The sequence below is a fragment of the Nipponia nippon genome, unplaced genomic scaffold (genome assembly GCF_047370975.1).
Source record: "Nipponia nippon isolate SJK-2023a ecotype South Korea unplaced genomic scaffold, ASM4737097v1 scaffold_4, whole genome shotgun sequence".
In the NCBI taxonomy this organism is placed as follows: domain Eukaryota; kingdom Metazoa; phylum Chordata; class Aves; order Pelecaniformes; family Threskiornithidae; genus Nipponia; species Nipponia nippon.
In genome coordinates this window covers 55107759-55113473 of record NW_028262358.1, presented here as the reverse complement: position 1 = coordinate 55113473, position 5715 = coordinate 55107759, and the positions used below count along the sequence as shown (strand labels likewise).

The following is a 5715-nucleotide window of genomic DNA, read 5'->3' as shown; positions in this document are numbered from 1 at the left end:
TTTAAAAAAAAACACTAAGAAAATTGTGTCTTCTTTTACCCTCTCTGTACATTTTGTTTCCCCAGAATACAGGGAAATCCTTCTCAAATGTTAATTTATTTCAGCATTATTAATTGTTTAATTTAGAAGAGATTTGATGTTAGGTGAAAAAAGTATCACTTGAAGTTTGTTATCAGTTCTCTGTACTCTAAGTACTCAAAATAGGAAATAGTGATGATTATTTTTTTCCCCCCTAAGACGATGCCTGGTATCTATTTGTACATATACTGAATAATTTTAGTAAACAAATCTCTGCTTCAGAATTTTTAATGACAGTTTTTCCTCGCATTGACCAAATATAAAACCTACTTGACGCTAATAAAGCTCTCTGATACATTTCTGAAGAGGGGAAAAAAGAAAAAAAAAAAAAGGCTGCTGTACCCTCACTTCTCACTGTATTTAGCCTAATTATTCACAGTGTTGGAAAAACCGAGCCATCTGTCTGGTGAAATGTTTCCAGCTGCTGTGGTAGTGGCATAGTTCTCAGCTTTGGAACAAGAAAGTGTCAGTCTTGGCTACAGTATGATTGTAAAGTGATAAAGCATCAGAACTAGTATTTTATTAAATAGTAATTGAATTTGACATCGGTAACACTGCAGCATGTGACTGGTACTCTCAAAGCAGAAGGACTGCTCACTCAGAAACAACTTGATTGTCTCCTGTCATCAGTTCTCCTATAGTTATGAGAGGAAAAGAGCTTTAGGGAAAAAACACTTTCTGAAATCTAGTTTAATTTTCTGACTACAACCAAACTCTAAAGTGTGTACAGTTGTGCTTTAGTTGGAGTTTTTAGTTTGAAAAATAAATGTTAGTATAGTTTTTTTGTTATATGTTTGAGATAGTAATGGGAAAAGATTATAAATTATGGCTTTTGAGACTGTTGATGCAGAGACCAGTTTCACTTGGCTTTAACAGTTGCTCTCCTATTGCACAGACAGTGCGGAGAAATGTCATGCACCAGTCCACCTGAGCCGTCGGTACAGTTTCGGTGGTCCGTCTTTCACGGCCCAGTTCAGAACAGAATTAGGAACTTAGGGCTGTGTCCGCTGCCTTCTGCGTGACGGTTTTCATAGCTTCCCGCAGCAGGTGAGCAGGCATCGCCTTGGGTCTGCTGGTGGGAGGGTACTGAGCCTGTTGAGGTTACTGGGAGCAGGGAGGGAGGGGGGCAGCCCTCTAAGCAGCTTCCCTGAGGCAAGGCCAGGAGTTACAGGTGAGAGGCAGAAAGAATTATGGTTTTTATCCCTCTCCCTCTGCCTGTCTCCTGAGGCTAACACAATGGTAAAGAAAATGCACTATTTTTAGTAAACGTCATGTCTTTTAAAACATTTCCTCCTTCTTGGAATTGAATTCCAATGGATAATCTAATAATGTGCCTGTAAGCATTACTGCTTTCTTAAGTTATTACTTGTGCCATTGCACTGGCATTGCGACTATCTAAACATGATGAAATTGGTGTTCATAGCTGTTCTCGCAGCAAACGCCAGTAACTAGTTTACTTTTCTCACCAAGCTGGTTTAAGAAAGTCGTGTGCGCTTCTGGCTGTTTGTTGCCTTTCTGTGCTGCAGTTCAGCATCTCTCCTTGTGCCAGTGCAGCTGTCCGTAGCACTGTGCTAAATACCGGGGCAGTGAAAAAACTGCTTGGTGGTTAGCATGTGGAGGTTTGTAAGCGTGTTCATTGGAGTGATCCGGTTTCCAGTGTGGTCCAGAAAATGATTTATATTGGCATAACTGAGGAAGGAGTGAACTGCAGTAAAGAGAGTTGGCAGCATGGACGCTTCTTAAACAGACTTTTTCACGGGAGAAAACGTTTGTGGAAGTTCACCCCTCTACTGTGAAGTGCTTATCGTGGTTAGAAGATGGTTATGAAAAATCGTTTGTGGTTTGGTTTTTTTTTTTTTCCTCGAGCAGGTAGTTAGTTACTTTCTATAACGAAAATGGGTTTGTAGCTTAATAAAACAATTCATGTTCTGTCTGCCTGTTCCACAGCTGTTGAAATAGAATAGGTTTTTTAAGATGCATTTCATTTAGCTTGAGTATTATAAAATGGCTGCAGCGTATAACTACTCCATTTTATATATTATGTAAAAAAGATTGTTTTCCATGTAAATAAACCTTTAAATGTTATCCTCCTTCATAGTAAGTATCCCAGTAAAACTGGTCTACTTGTCTTGGAGTAAAGTATAATATATTACTGGTTAAAGGTAATTTAATCAAGCCTGCCTTACCATTTGTGAAGTGTGCAGAGAAAATAATGTCAGTTCTTCATTAAATTGACTTAAAATTGCCTTTTTATCTGAGCATATTTCTCCTCTGCCTGCATTGTATTATGTTGTATTCCTGTTTAACGCTATAACTGGTCTTTAGCCAATCTGTTTTAAAAAAAAAAAAAAAAAAAAGGAAAAAAGAAAAAGTCTGTAAAGGCACCACGGTTCTGTACAAGCAAAACCAATTGCTTTTATTCAAGGAAATTATTGAGTCTTTTAAGGACATGTGCAAGTACTGAAATATTAAATATTATTTTACCATTTTAAACAAATATAGGAAGAGTTCACATCTTAAGAATTCGGTAGATGCTTCTGGCGTTTTCTGTTATCTTGTGTTAGAAGTCGTAATGTACGTTGTTTGAATTTTACCACCTATATGCTGCAGTATTATATATTTCCTTGCAAAAATGCAGTGTGTTACAGTCCAAGTTCTCTGAGAAAGTTAGTTATAGATAAATGTTGTCACAGCTCTCCAACGTGCTATTGCCTTACCCATGTTTTGAAACTTCACGTTTCATACGTAGGTTCAGAGTCTATTGAGATTCTTCATAGCTGCTGCTTAAAACATGGGTATTTCACTGGTGACCTATGATGGGGATTGGTTTGTACAGGCAGTTGAGAAGAGAAGCCCCTGACCAGCAGCTGTGGAATTCTGCAGTAAGTTTTAGTTCAGGTTGCTTTCACTTTGTAAAGCATGAAAATAAATTTCTCTTTTATGTGCCCTTGTACACATATTAATTGTATTTATAAAATGTTCTATAGTCCCGTAACTGTACTGTAAATACTATTTGATATCCAGTGGCATTCTATCCTAGGGCAGGCCCTCTTGCTGTATCTTTTCTACCCTCAATTTGTAATGGAATCTATAGAATATATGGCTAGAAAGTCTCTTCGAGACTGGCGTATCTTCTGCTGTTGCAAAGCTGTGAGTGGGAATGATTTATTTGGACTCCTTTTAATATTATTCAGCTAATAGGCAGCACAGTGGGTGGGTTCTTAGATGATGCTGCTGTCACCCGAGATGCTATTAGGCTTTGGTTTCAAATGTCTTTGGTGTTTCAGAGCAGACCTTTAATCTGTTTGCTTTAATTCAGCCGAAGCAAAAAGATAATAAATTGGGTCAGTGTCGTAGTAAAATGTTTGAATGCCTTAATATGCTCTTGATAAAGGCACTGTTCAAGTTTTTATAGATTTATATATATCTATATAGATATATTCCACGTGTTTATATGTATATATAATGTCTTTTTTGTATTATAAATATCCTTCTGACTGTCAGTTCTTTTGGATCCTCCAATTAAATACATAGACCACCGCACAATTGTGCTTAAGCAAATTATTCATTTATGACGTGCCTAGTTAGTGAACTTAACGATCTTGCGTTATCTCACGCCCGTAGTAAGTTACTGACCGGTCTTTGGAGTGTTGGGTATTTGTCTCTGTCACGACATGGGCATCCCCTTTGCCAGGGCTCTGCATACCTGTAGTCCAGCTGCATGCGTGGTATGTCATCTCTGGATGCTTGCTGGTGTGTTTGGGTTTTATAGGGTTACGTGGTGGGGGCGGCTTGGACCATAATCTCCGGGTGCCCTGATGTTCGTATGAAAAGAATGTGCGTCTTGTACGTTGACTTTCCCAGTCGGTGCCCCAGAGCGTCCGTCCCCTTCGTGCAGCAGCGCCAGGTGTCCTGTCTGTCTGTCTGTGCCCGATAATTGAGGAGCTGAGGCTTCCCTGCCCCTGCTGATTGAACTGTTAGTGCAGCCTGTGTGTTTGACCTAGGGGATGTGAGTGGATGGTTGCATTGACACTTACTTAAAAGTTACTTCAGAATAAGGGCACTTGTGAACAGCCTAACTGAATCATCAGCTGCTGGTAATCGTGACATTCCTTCTGAGTTTTAGAAACTGTTTCTGGTTTCTCAGAATCGGTTTCTATAGTGTAACACCTGCTGGGGTAATAAAAAAAAAATACAATGAATCTTTATAAAAAGTGAAAATCAAATTCTTGTTTTGGCTAATCAAATATGAAATATAAATTTCAGTTGCCCAAATGCATGTATTTTTCTTTCCTTCTCCTTCACACCCCTTTCCCCCCGAGTCCCCTTTACACTGCAACAGCTCTACCGATTAACAAAAAATTTGCGTGTTTAATATCAGTAATGTTATTGTACTTGGCTGTCACCTCATGTTTGTAACCTGCTCTCAAGAGTATACATTTTGATGTTAAAGAGTTCTATTTATTGGTGCTCTTTCCCTGTTCTCTGCTGCCTCTTCCATCAAAATAATTAAATCTTAGTTATTTATTATGCACACATTACATATTGTGAAGCTATTCCTTAAGAGAGATATGACAATATATCACAGCTTTCATGTTTGTTAGGAGGGAAAACTGTCTTTGAGAAAGTCCACTTCTTTAAAGTGCACATCTCAAACTGCTGATGCAGAAACCCGTGTCTTATTGCAGAGACTATTTTATGTCCTAATTCTTCTGCCTTTGGGGGGGGGACGACGACGACGACACAGGGTGGAAGTATGGCACCATTTTTCATTCACGAGCAACCTGTGGAAGGAAGAAGGGTAATCCCTCCAGCTCTAATCAACCAAGTGATGCGATACAGCAATGCTTAGAACTTTAAACACTCATCAACAGCTTTCTTACAGCTAAAGCAATGTAGAAATGATAGTTTTAAATTCAGATGCTCGTTAAAGGGATAGCATCAAGGACAGTTTCCTGCAGCTTTCTAAGCTCAGGATCTGGTTTTCCTAAGCCCTGTAGTACGTGATGGCGGTTTTCTTTCCCAGAACGCCACCCTTTAGAACAGTTTGAAGAGCTGGAGACGGTCACAAAGCAATGAATGATGTGGAAATATAAATGGATACGTCATCTTCACTTGGCAAAACCCGTCGTTGCGAATTACGGAAAGTAAAGAGCTGAATGAAGCCAAGCGATTGATCCAACTTTTGCTTCTTTTTCATGCTCCCTTTGAAAATGCGGCCGTTCCCCTCAACCGCCGCCGCGGGCTTTCAAACGGTCGCGGCGGGGCGGGCCCGCCCCGCCGCGACCGTTTGAAAGCCCGCGGCGGCGCAGGCGCAGTCCGCCCTTCTCACCTTGAACTGAGGGAGGCGGAGCAGGTTCTTCCGTAGCAGCATTGGTGGTTCAGTGGTAGAATTCTCGCCTGCCACGCGGGAGGCCCGGGTTCGATTCCCGGCCAATGCAGTTGCCTTTTTTTTCCCCTCCTTGTTCCTCCCGCCTATTTTTTTTTTTTTTAACTTAAAAATCAAAAAAACAAAAAGCTTATCGCTGTTCGTAATAACGCTAAAAAAAGACGCCAACGTGTTATCGGCCCATATGGGCGAACCTTCACCCCCCGCTTCGCCAGGCTGGAAGTGACGCAACCGGATTTGCCTTCAAA

General features: G+C 40.4%; 1 non-coding gene across 1 annotated transcript; it reads left to right on the top strand.

Annotated features, from left to right (window-relative positions):
- The first annotated feature begins 5448 nt into the window (after window positions 1–5448).
- Window positions 5449–5519, top strand: TRNAG-GCC (transfer RNA glycine (anticodon GCC)). Its single transcript has one exon. It is a non-coding gene; the product is annotated as a tRNA-Gly (tRNA).
- The last annotated feature ends 196 nt before the right edge of the window (window positions 5520–5715 follow it).